Raw genomic sequence first — 12,670 nt, forward strand, 5'->3', positions numbered from 1 at the left:
GTCTCTGTGGCGCAATTGGTCAGCGCGTTCGGCTGTTAACCGAAAGGTTGGTGGTTCGCGTCCACCCAGGGGCGGTGTGTTCGCTGCCCTTCTTTGGCTTCGAAGCTGTGCGCTTTTAATGGGGTCAGGAAAATGTTCCCCAAACGGAATTCTTCTCCATAAAGGGGTTTCGGAATTGAATTAATGTCTAACGTAAGGGACTGCGTATGCTGAGAAGACGAGACCAAAAGAGAAACTCGGCAGGTTTGACAGGACCTGTCGGAGAAAACAGAATTCTGGATGTTGCCTCTGATTCCCTTTCCACAGATGTTGCCTGACCTGCTGCGTTCCTCCTGCAATTTCTAACTGAAAGTTCATTTCATCTTTTGGGGTGAAACACCTAAATATCTGCAAAACCATGTGAAGATATTTAACCCTTTCGAATCACTGTGAAGTGATTGGATTCAAACAAACTCTGCGATGATTCACTCTTTCTCAGCTCCACAGGCAGACAGACCTGGGAAGTCAATGTGTCAGTGTGGTTCTGTATTCGTGGGCCGAGTGGTTAATGCGATGTACATGAAATCCATTGCGGCTTCCCCACGCAGGTGTGAACCCTGCCGAGTACAAAATGAGAAATGTCGTCGAAAAGAAAGGGAGCTTGCTCCCCGGCTTCTTCTTTAAGATTCAAATCAGTGGAGGGGGAAAAATATTTCACTCAAATTGGAACTGGTGGGAATCTGCAACCCACTGCCTGTTCGGGTGGAACAAGCAGATACCCGCAGAGCTTCTTTTGAGGCTATGAGCAAAGTGTTTGGAAATGAGACTAGAAGAGTGAGGTGCTTGAAATCGTGATCGAAATGAAGCAGGCACCTGAGGACAAGGGTGTTTCCTTTGCCAGTGAAAGATACTGGTTCACAAAGTTGGGCCTGTGGAAGGGAATCAGTGACGGTGATTATCTTCGGTTGTTCACCTTGTGAATGTTCCCATTGCTGCGCATGTCCATGTTAACGTCAGAACTCTGCAGCATGGTGGCGTTAGATACGCACAGGGGCGGGGCGCAATGGATGATGCATCTGACTCCACCTACCTGTTTGAAATGCAGCTCACAGCTTCTTCACACACACCAATTAATCTTTCTCATTGTCCTGAAGCCGGCATACGGTTTGAGTTCCCGATCTGCGGGAATGAGAATCCTTTCACTGTCTCGCGTCAGTAAATGTCCCTGAGAACATCTGAGTCAACTCACAGCGCAGTCAGATGAGGAAAAGCTGAAATAGCCCCACATGCTACTCACGGGCACATTTTATTCTCCCCAACTCAACGCCTCAACCACTGCGGCTCCTGGGAGTGGAAAAGAAACAATCACCAAAACCCAGTCTAAGCTCTGTGAATCTTCAGAAAATCAGCAAACGTTCATCCCTTCGGATTTTCTATCCTGGGCTGGCAGGGATGGGTTTTGTCACTCTTTTGTAGTACATTGCAAGTGGATGTTTTGCAAAAAAAGCACCACAATGCAATCTGATTAATCAGGTCCTGGATGTTTTCGGTCTTTGAATGTAAGTGTTGTGCTCCAGAACTTTGCTGTTCACAGTTTATAATACTTATCTTCCCAGTCCCCTGTATCACTTGTCGAAAATGTTTAATTTGTGTCTTGTAATCCTTTCACTGTCTGCTAATGAGGATAGCGTTTCCGTGTTTTACCTAAATTATCTTGGCCTTGCATACCTCAAGCCTCAAGCTAATTTCACGAGAAACCTTCTCCAGTTCAAAAGCCAACTGTTAATGATGGCTCTGTTCCTTGTCACGTGTCCAATTTCAGATCGATGTTGTTAATGTCCCTTATGCTCCTTCAGATCCAGGTTTCGCTCACAGGGCTAGAACAGAACTGTCACCAAATACATTGACCAATCTACGTTCATCCTATCGATTGTATTAGCATCATCAACACTTCTCGTCAAAATAACTCGAGAGACTTTCATCACAATTTTCTGTGAACAGTTCTACATTAGCTTTGCTGAATGAACCCCAAATTTCTTGAAGTGGCTCCTTATTTTCGGTCCTGATTATTAATCTCTCTACGCATGGGAATGGATCCTTCCCACCCGCCCTATCTCTATCAATGTGTTTAGTTCAATTCGATCTCCCATCAGCCTCCTCTGTCCTGATCAAATCCAGGGGAGCAGGAACCGTTGGGGTTATGGCGCGGACAGGACAAGCCCAATACTCACCTTTCCTGTTAGAACTCTTCCATGAGAAAGTTTAGACCACAACTTTGGGCGTGTAGTTGTCGCCGAACAGTTAACGTGTTGGTGTAGAGATCCTGTGGGGCTCCCCGCCCAGGGTGATAACCTGCTGACTAGGTCCACGTCATCTTTCGTGATGAAACACCCAGACCCGCCATTTGCAGATATTTAACCATTTCGAATATTGCGAAGTGATTGGATTCAATCAAACTCTGCAATGATTCCCTCTTTCTCAGCTCCACAGGCAGAGTGACCTGGGAAATGAAGCTGTCAGTGTGGTTCTGTATTGATGGGCCGATTGGTGAGTGCGATGGAGATGAAATCCATTGCGCTTTCCCCACGCAGGTGTGAACCCTGCCGACTACAGTTGAGAAATGTCGTAAAAAGGAAAGGGAGATTGCTCCACGATTTGTTTAAAGATGCAACTCAGTGGAGGAGGTGAAATATTTCAATCACATTGGGCCTGGTCGGGAATCTGCAACCCACTGCCTGACAGGGTGGAACAATCAGATACCCACAGAACATTTTTTGAAGCTCTGAGCCAAGTATTTGGAAATGAGACGAGAACAGTTTGGGGTGTGAAGTCGTGATCGAAGTGAAGTCGGCACCTGAGGATTAATGTGTTTTATTTGCCAGTGAAAGATAGTGCTTCACAAAGTTGGGACTATGGAAGGGAAGCAGTGACGGTGATTATCTTTGGCTGTTCCTCTTGTGAATGTTCCCAATGCTGCGCATGTCCGTGTTAACGTCAGAACTCTGCAGCATGGCGGCGTCAGGTCCGCACAGTGCCAGGGGCGCAATGGATGACGCATCTGACTCCACCTACCTGTTTGAAATGTAGCTCACAGCTTCTTCACACACCCCAATTAGTCTTTCTCATTGTCCTGAAGCCGGCATATGGTTTGAATTGCTGATCTGCAGGAACGAGACTCTTCACTGTCTCGCGTCGGGAAGTGCCCCTGAGAACATCAGAGTAAAGTCATAGCGCTGTCAGAGGAGGGGAAGCTGAAGTAGCCACACACGCTGCTCACGGGCACATTTCACTTTCCCCAACTCACCGCCCCAACCACTGCGGCTCCTGGGAGTGGAAAGGGAACAAACACCAAAACCCAGTCTCAGCTTTGTAAATCTTCAGGAAATAAGAAAACTGTTCATCCCTTCGGGTCTTCCATCCTGGGCTGACAGCGTTGATTTTAAATGGCTGCCCAGTCAGTGCCGATTCGTCTTGGCTGAAATAATCTTCATTATCTCATCCCAGCATTTCTTGCCTCAGAGAACTGTGCGGCAGAGTTCATGTATATATATCCTTGTATGGTATTTTTTAAATAACATTCGTTCGCTGGGTGTTTGTATCGGGTGTTTCAGGTTCATTAGCCGCTGTTTAAGTGTGTTGGTAGGTTTGTGGGCGACCATGATGCTGAGAGGATTGAGTTGTCTTGACATCATTTCACAGATGTCTTTAATGTAAAGTAATGTGGTTAGTGTTTCTGTCGACGTTGTGTCTGCTTGTGTCCGTTTGTTGATGTGAAATCGTCACACTGAGTTTATTGGGTAGGCAAAAGTGTGGACTGCAGATGCTGGAAACCAGAGTTTAGATCAGAGTGGTGCTGGAAAAGTACAGCAGGTCAGACAGCTTCCGAGGAGTAGTAAAATCGACGTTTCGGGTAAAAGGCCTTCATCAGGAATTAAGGCAGGACGCCTCCAGTGTGGAAAGATAAATCGGGTGTTGCTGGGCCAAAGGTAGCAAAGAGTACAATAGGTGAATGGGGGTGGGGATGGAGGTGACAGGTCAGAGAGTAGGGTGGAGCGGATAGGTGAGAAGGGAGATTGGCAGGTCGGACAGGTCATAAGGACAGCGCTGAGCTGGAAGGTTGGAACTGAGGTAAGGAGGGGGGAAGGGGAAATGAGGAAACTGTAGAAGTCTGCATTGATGGCTTGTGGTTGACTTTATCTGAAGCAGAAGATGAGGCGTTCATCCCCCAGGCATCGGGTGGTGATGGAGCGGCGATGGAGGATGCCCAGGACCTGCATGTCCTCGGCAGAGTGGGAGGGGTTTGAACTGTTGGGCCAGAGGGCGATGAGGTTGATTGGTGCGGGTGTCCTGGAGATGTTCCCTCAAGCGCTGTGACTTGACTCTGTGAGGAGTCTCCAGTCTCCCCAATGTAGAGGAGACCACATCAGGAACAATGGATACAAGAAATGACATTGTTGGATACACAGGTGAACGCCTTCTCACGACCGTGGCCCAGATTTGATTTCCGAGCAGGGAAGAAACTTTTGGTAGAGCTGTCAGCATTTGCTTGTGTCTCCCTGGTGGTCTAGTGGTTAGGATTCGGCGCTTTCACCGCCGTGGCCCGGGTTCGATTCCCGGTCAGGGAAGCAGTTTTCAGGGGTTTCCTAGGTTGCCCGTGCTTCTAAAATACTCGGCTCGTTTATTTGTTGATCTTCGTCGTTCCTCGGTGCAGCTGTGTGCCATGGCTCGTTGAAATAGTGTCCTGATTCAGATTTGTTTGCATGTGTAGGGATGATTGCTTCTGTCGTTAATTTCTTGGTTCGCGTGCGTTGTTTTCCTGTAGACGCTGTTTTGAATTTACCATTGACTGTTCACTCTACTGTGACATGTAGAAATGGCACTTTGTTGTTGTTCTCCTCTTTTGTGAAGTTTATGCCAGTCAGGATATTGTTGATGGTGTTGTAGGTTTCCTCTAATTTGTTTCATTTTTTGATGACAAAAGTGTCATTGCTGTAGGGGACCCAAAGTTTGGGTTGGATCATCGAAAGGGCTGTTTGTTCGAGTCTCTGCATTATTGCTTCTGCTAGGAATACTAATATTGGTGGTTCCATGGGTGTTTCGTTGATTTGTTTGTAGGGCTTGTTACTGAATATGAAGTGGGTGGTAAGGCACAGTTCCACGAGGTTGACAGTGCTGTCTTTGCTGATGAAGTTGGTGCTGTGTTTGTGTCTTTGATTCTTCGAGTAGTGTCTTCAGTTTTCTTTGGCCACATTGATGTTAATGGATGTGAACAGGGCTGTTCTGTCAAAGGACAACATTATTCCATCCTCTTCTATCTTCGTGTCTTTGGTGTTCAGGAATTCTTGGATGGAGTAAATGGAGTGGCATGAATCTTCGACTTGGTGTTTTAGTCCTCAGTGGAGGCCTTTGACTAGTCTGTATATTGGTGTTCCACTATGGTCTCAGTGGGGGCTCCTGGTTTGAAGAGGAGGAGAACAACAACAAAGTGCCATTCCTAGATGTCACAGTAGAGCAAACAGTCAATGGGGAGCTTCAAACTAGCATCTACAGAAAAACAACACACACAAACCAAATACTTAACCACAGAAGCAATCATCCCAACACACACAAACGAAGCTGCATCAGGACATTATTTCAACCAGCCACTACACACTGCAGCACAGAGAAACTATGAAGAACAGAAGAGAAATACGTACATAGTGTATTTAAGGAGAATGGGTACCCAATAAACCCAGTACGCCGATTTCTCATTGATGCTTCCAAGCTGACTCTCAAACATTCGATTTTTCCCTCCATTCTTTCCTGTTTGTTTTTTGTGGGTTTTGAAAGCTTTTGCAATCTTCTGACTGAGTATTGGAGTTGGGAAGTTATATTGTGGCTGTACAGGACATTGGTTAGACCACTTTTGGAATATTGTGTGCAATTCTGGTCTCCCTCCTCTCAGAACGATATTGTGAAATTTGAAAGGGTTCTGAAGCAGTAATGGGCAAACAGAGGGGAAGAAGCCCTTCTGCTCCCCTGAGTGCGGGAGGCCTCTGCCCTGCTGACGCACCAGTTGGTCCACACTGGGGAAGGCTGTTCTCCGGCCCCAAGTGCGAGATGGCCTTCAGCAGTTCTTCCCACCTGCTGAAACACGAGTGGGTCCACACTGAGGAGAGGCCGTTCTTCTGCCCAGAGCTCAGGGAGGGCTTTGCTCTTTCTTCCGACGTGATGGCCCATTGATAGGCCCACATCGAGGAGATGTCGCTCAGTTGCCCTAAGTGCAGGAAGGCCTTCAGCAATTCCTGCGCCCTGCTAAGAAACTAGTCCGTCCACACCGGGGAGAAGCCGTTGTCCTGCCCGGGGTGTGGGAAGGGCTTTACCCGCTCCTCCACACTGCTGAAGCACCAACCAATCCACCCAGGGGGAGGGTTGTGGGGGCGGAGGGCGGTGTCGGAGGGGGGAGGCCATTCTGCTGCCCTGAGTGCGGGAAGGCCTTCAGCAATTCCTCCGCCCTGCTGAAGCACCAGCGTGTCCACACTGGGGAGAGGCCCTTCAGCTCGCCCGAGTGTGGGAAGAGGTTCATATTTTCTTGCAACTTGCGGAAGCACCAGCAGGGGCACCAACGCTCCCAGCAATCAGAACCCACGGGTGACGTTGCTTTGGGTCACCCCCCCAGGACTGAACATCCTGCCAGTCCTGACAGTGGGTGCAGTGGGAGAGTAGATGGGTTGTTTTCTGCTGGACTGCAATTGTGTCCCCTACACCCCACAACCACAACCCCATGGTGGCTCAGAGTTGCACTGCTGCCTCATGGCACCAGGAACCCAGGAATAATTCCACCCTTTGGGGTCTGTGTGCAATTTAGGGAGGGTAGGAAAATGGATCTGACTGGGTTACTCTTCAGAAGATCAGTGCAGATGTGTTGGGCTGAAGGACCTGTTTCCACATTGTAGGAGTTCAACCATACTTTGAGCTTTGCTTTCAGTGAACAGTGCTGCTCAATGAGCCTGGTACTGCTCATTGCCAAATGAAATGATCCAGAGAAACCTAAGACCGCAAGACCATCGGAGCAGAAGTTAAGCCATTCGGCCCGTCGAGTCTACTCTGTCATTCGTTAGTGACAAAAGTAGCGCAGATGAGATTAGCTTCAGTGTGAAAACAGGCCATTTGTCCCAACAAGTCCACACCGACACTCCGAAGAGTAACCCATCCAGACCCATTTCCCTCTGCCTAATGTACCTACCTCTACGGGCAAGGAAGCATGGCCAAAGACATGCACATCTTTGGTGTATGGAAGAAAACATTATCACCCAGAGAAAACCCACGCAGACGCTGGGAGAAAGTGCAAACTCCTCACATACAGTCACCCAAGGCTGCAATCAAACCTGGGCCCCCGGCACTATGAGGATGAAGTGGAAAACACTAAGCCACTACATACTGCATGCCGAAGCAGGAGGTTGGGAGAATACAGCAAGCCAGGCAGCACCAGAATGTGGAGTAGTCAGCGTTTTGGGTATTAACCCTTCTTCAGGACTGAAACGTTGACTACTCTATGAGAAACGATTTACGGGAATATTGCAGGGGTTTGGAGGATTTGAGCTACAGGGAGAGGCTGCATAGGCTGGGACTGTTTTCACTGGATCATCAGAGGCAGAGGAGTGACCTAATAGAGGTTACAAAATCATGAGAGGCATGGACAGGGTAATAGACAAGGGCTTTTCCCTGGGATGGGGGAGTCCAGAACTCGAGGGCAGAGGTTTCGGTTAAGAGGCAAAATCTATTAAATGGACAACTTCTTCATGCAGAGGGTGGTATATATATGAAATGAGCTGCCAGAGTATATGGGTCAGGTGCTGTCAAATGGGACTAGATTAATTTAGGATATCAGGTCAGCATGGACAAGTTGGATCGAAGTGCCTGTTTCCATGCTGTACGTGTCTCTGACTACTGGTCCTGATGTAACTTTAAAATAGAGTCCAAGTAACTTTGAATAGTTCAATCTTGTTGAGCTCACCTCCTCAAAAGTTTCAAATGCATCCCTCCGAGCGATACTGTTTACAAATGCTGAGTTGGACAAAGTATCCCATCAAGTTCAACATAAATCCAGAGTTGAAGAAGTCAGAAGTCAGAACACCAAGGGGACCAGAACTGAGAGCGATCTAGGGTTGCGGGTTATTAGCTTCTAGAAAATAGAGTCGTGGGTAGGCAGGTTGGTGAAGAAGGCTTTTGGCATGCTTGCTTTCATTGGTCAGAGCATTGAGCACAGGAGTTGCGACGTCTTGTTGCAGCTGTCACACATGCCACACAACAACGATAGGCGTGGCCCTGCCCCCCTCTGACTGGCTGTCCCTTTGAATATCTGGGGGAAGATTAGACCCACTTGCCTGTGTTTGACTCATATGTACTTATCCAAATAATTTTAAATATTGTAACATGACCTGCATCCAGCACTTCCTCTGACAGTTCATTCTACACACGAACCACCTTCAATGTAAAAATCGTTGCCACCTTCTGTCCTTTTTAAATCTTTTCCCTCTCATCTTAAAAATATACTCCCAAATTTTAAATGTCCCTACCCTTCGGGAAAAGACACTGGTTATTCAACTTATCTTTATCCCTCATGACTTCATAAACCTCCATAACCTCCACCCTCAACCTTCTACTCGCCAGTCAAAAAAAGTCCCAGCCTATGCCGTCTTTCAATCATTCTGGCAACATCATAGTTAAAAAAGGTTAGTTTTCAGAATTGACTGAAAGGGCAGTGAAGATTCAATCAGCTGACAGTGGATCTGAAATCACATGTAGATCAGATCAGATCACGTTTCGCAGCAGGAAACCAGATACGTTTTTACGACAAACCACAACAGTTTTATTGTTAGACTCTTAATTCCAGATTTATATTGAATGCAGATTCCACCATCTGCCGTGGCAGGTTTTGAACCCAAGTCAGAACATTACCTGGGTAAATAGTCTGGTGACAATAAAGTCGGCCATCACCTCCCCTGAACACATTGGCTTATTGTGTTGAGAGGTAACAAAGGAGCAAGAGGTTTCAGCAGCTGCTAAGTTGTTGATATTACACAAGGGAACATCAGCACTCTCGGTAAAGGCACATACTGAAGCCAGGACGCTGTTTCAGAAGTAAGGGCTCGGGAACCATAAGAAATAGGAACAGGAAAATGCCATTCAACCCCTTGAGCCTGCTTCTCCATTCAATAGCATTGTGGCTGATCTGACATTCTCCACATGCATTTTCCTGCCCTTTTCCTGTAACTGCTCATCCCCCGACTGACAACGAATCTATTGATCCTAGTTTTAAATGTGACATGAAGGCTGTCAACAGAGTTACTGGGATGGGGGAGGGGGGAGCTCAGGTCGAACTTGGGGACGAAAACAGTGGGTTCACACTTCACAATATTTAACTAATGGAATGTTTATAGTTTATACATAAAAATTCCTAAAGAAGGGCTCATGCCCGAAACGTCGATTCTCCTGCTCCTTGGATGCTGCCTGACCTGCTGCGCTTTTCCAGCAACACATTTTCAGCTCTGATCTCCAGCATCTGCAGTCCTCACTTTCTCCGATAGAATCCCATGGAGTCTCACAGAGTGACACAGATGTACAGCACGGAAACAGACCCTTCGGCCCAACTTGTCCATGCAGCCCAGATATCCTAACCTAATCTCGTCCCATATGCCAGCATATCCCCATAAAACCTTCCTATTCATATACACATCCAGATGCATTTTAAATGCTGTAATTATACAGCCTCCATCACTTACCTCCGGCAGCTCATGCCGTACATGCATCACCCTCTGCGGGAAAAGGTTGCCCCTTAAGTCCCTTCTATATCTTTCCCCTCCCCTCCCTAAAACTATGCGCTCTAGTTCTGGACTCCCCAATCCCAGGGAAAAGAACTTGCCCATTTGCCCTATCCATATCCCTCATGATTTTATAAACTTCTATAAGGTCACCCCTTAGCCTCCGACGCTCCAGAGAAAACAGTCTTATTCAGCCTCGCTTTTTCGCTCAACCCTCCAACCCTGGCAACATCCTTGTAAATCTTTTCTGCACCTTTTCTAGTTTCACAACATCTTTCCGATAGGAAGCAGACCAAAATTACATGCAATATTCCAAACGTGGCCTGACCAATGTTCTGTACAGTGACAACATAAGCTCCCAACATCTATCCTCGATGCTCTGACCAACAAAGGAAAGCACACCAAACGCCTTCTTTTACTATCCAATCTGCCTGTGTCTCTACTTTTAAGGAACTATCAACCTGAAAACCAAGGTTTCTTTGCTCAGCAACACTTCCAAGGAACTTACCATTAAGTGTAAAAGTCCTGCTCTGATTTGTTTTTCCAAAATTCAGCACCTCATATTTATCTGCATTGACCTCCATCTGCCACTTCTCAGCCCATTGGCCCATCTGATCAAGGTCCCGTTGTAATCTGAGGTAACCTTCTTTGCTGTCCCCTACACCTCCAATTTTGGTGTCATCTACAAACTTACTAACTATACCTCCTCCGTTTACATACAAATCATTTATACAAATGACAAAAAGTAGTGGACCCAACATCGATCCTTGTGATACACCATTGGTCACAGGCCTTCAGTCTGAAAAGCAACCCTCCATCACCACCCTCTGTCTTATTTCTCCTAGCCAGTTCTGTATCCAAATAGCTAGTTGTCCCTGCATGCCATGAGATTAAACCTCGCTCACCAGTCTCCCATGAGGAAACTTGATGAACGCCTTCCTGAAGTCCATAGAGATCACGTCCATCGCTCTGCCCTCATCATTCCACTTTGTATTTCTTCAAAAAACTCAATCATGTTCGTGAGACATGATTTCCCAAGCATAAAGCCATGCTGACTATCCTTAATCAATTCTTTCCTTTCCAATTACATGTAAATCCTATCTTTCAGGATTCTCTCCAAAAACTTGCCCGTCACGGATGTCTGGCTCACCGGTCTATAGTTCCCTGGCTTTTCCTTACCACCTTTCTTAAATAGTGGCACCACCTTAACCACCCTCTAGCCTTCCGGCACCTCACCTGTGACTATTGATGATACAAATATCTCATTGAGAGGCCTAGCAATCACTTCTCCAGTTTCCCACAGAGTTCTGGGGTACTCCTGATCAGGTCCTTGGGATTTATGCACTTTTCTGCATTTCAAGATATCCAGCAATTTATCATCTGTAATATGGACATTTTTTCAACATTTCACCATCTACTTTCTCACATTCTATATCTTCAATGCTCTTCTCCACAGTAAACACTGATGCATAATATCCGTTCAGTATCCACGCCCCCCCCCCCAACCCCCACCCGATGTACAACAGCTCCACACAAAGGCCTCCTTGCTGATCTTTGAGGGGCCCTATTCTCTCCCTTGCTATCCTTTTGTCCTTACCGTATTTATAAAAACCCTTTTGGTTTTCCTTAACTCTATTTGCCAAAGCTATCTCATGTCCCCTTTTTGCCCTCATGATTTCTCTCTTAAGTATACTCGTACTGCCTTTATTCTCTAAGGATTCACTCGATCTGTCTGTCGATACCTGACGTATGCATCCTTCTTTATCTTAACCAAAATCTCAAATACGCTAGCCATCCAGCATTCCCTACACCTCCCAGCCTTTCCTTTCACCCTAACAGGAATATACTGTGTCTGGACTCTTCTTATCTCATATTTGAAGGCTTCCCTTTTTCCAGCAGTCCTTTAACCTCCGAACATCTGCCCCCAATCAGGTTTTGAAAGATCTTGCCTCATACCTGCGTCTTCCTCCAATATAGAACTTCAACCTTTAGATCTGATATATTATTTTCAATCACTATTGTAATGTTAATAGAATTATGGTTGCCGGCCCTTAGCTTTTGCACCCTCGCCAGTATGTACATCCTGATTGTGAATTAGAAAATTTCCTTGTACACACTTAACAAATTTCTGTATTTGGCGGATAAGTAAATGTGCAGGAGTTATAAATTGGGTCAACTCTTCCTTCATTCCCATCAACCCTAACCCCATTCCCACCCAATGGCACATTACCTTGCAACTGCTGAATGTGTGACACCAGCCCATTTACCTGCTCCCTCACTATCCAAGGACCCAACTTTACTTTCCAAGTGAAGCAGCACTTTACCTGCTCTTCCCACAACCCAATCTACTGCATCTGTTGCTCACAATGTGGTCTCATCTTCATTGGGGAAAATGAAGCATAAACTGGGTGACTGCTGCACAGAACATCTACGTTCTGCCCGCAAAAAGACCCTGAGCTTCCAGTTGCCTGCCAATTCCACAACCCACACTGTTCCCGGGCCAACATCTCTGTCTCAGGTTTGCTGTAGTGTTCCAGCCATGCCCTGGGCCGTGAGTTTATGACGCAACGGTCGTGCGTCTGACTCCAGATTAGGAAATTGTGTGTTCAAATCCCATCAAGCTCCCGATAACCAACGTCTTAAACTGCAAATCAAGAAATGAGTACATTCACTCCGGATATCTGTTGAGCCAAGTCTTCTTTCTGGAAACTTTCGATCACACGTGAAGCTTTGCTGTCAGTTTGATTTGTGAACACTGTGTCAGGGAGGTGGAGTGCCCATTGTTTGGGGAAATGCTCAGCTCCCCCAGTTCATCACGGGATTTGAACACAGCCACCTCTCTCTGGGCAGCTGCCTCGTTTAGTTGGTGACAGCGCGGTGTGAACAAC

The 12,670-nt window shown here is 46.7% G+C and overlaps 2 non-coding genes across 2 annotated transcripts; both read left to right on the top strand.

The window, feature by feature from the left end:
* On the top strand, window positions 1-74 carry trnan-guu (transfer RNA asparagine (anticodon GUU)). The gene has a single exon. It is a non-coding gene; the product is annotated as a tRNA-Asn (tRNA).
* Window positions 75-4,532: 4,458 nt separating this feature from the next.
* trnae-uuc (transfer RNA glutamic acid (anticodon UUC)) lies at window positions 4,533-4,604 on the top strand. Its single transcript has one exon. It is a non-coding gene; the product is annotated as a tRNA-Glu (tRNA).
* Window positions 4,605-12,670: the final 8,066 nt, after the last annotated feature.

The sequence above is a fragment of the Chiloscyllium punctatum genome, chromosome 36 (assembly GCF_047496795.1).
Source record: "Chiloscyllium punctatum isolate Juve2018m chromosome 36, sChiPun1.3, whole genome shotgun sequence".
Lineage (NCBI taxonomy): Eukaryota > Metazoa > Chordata > Chondrichthyes > Orectolobiformes > Hemiscylliidae > Chiloscyllium > Chiloscyllium punctatum.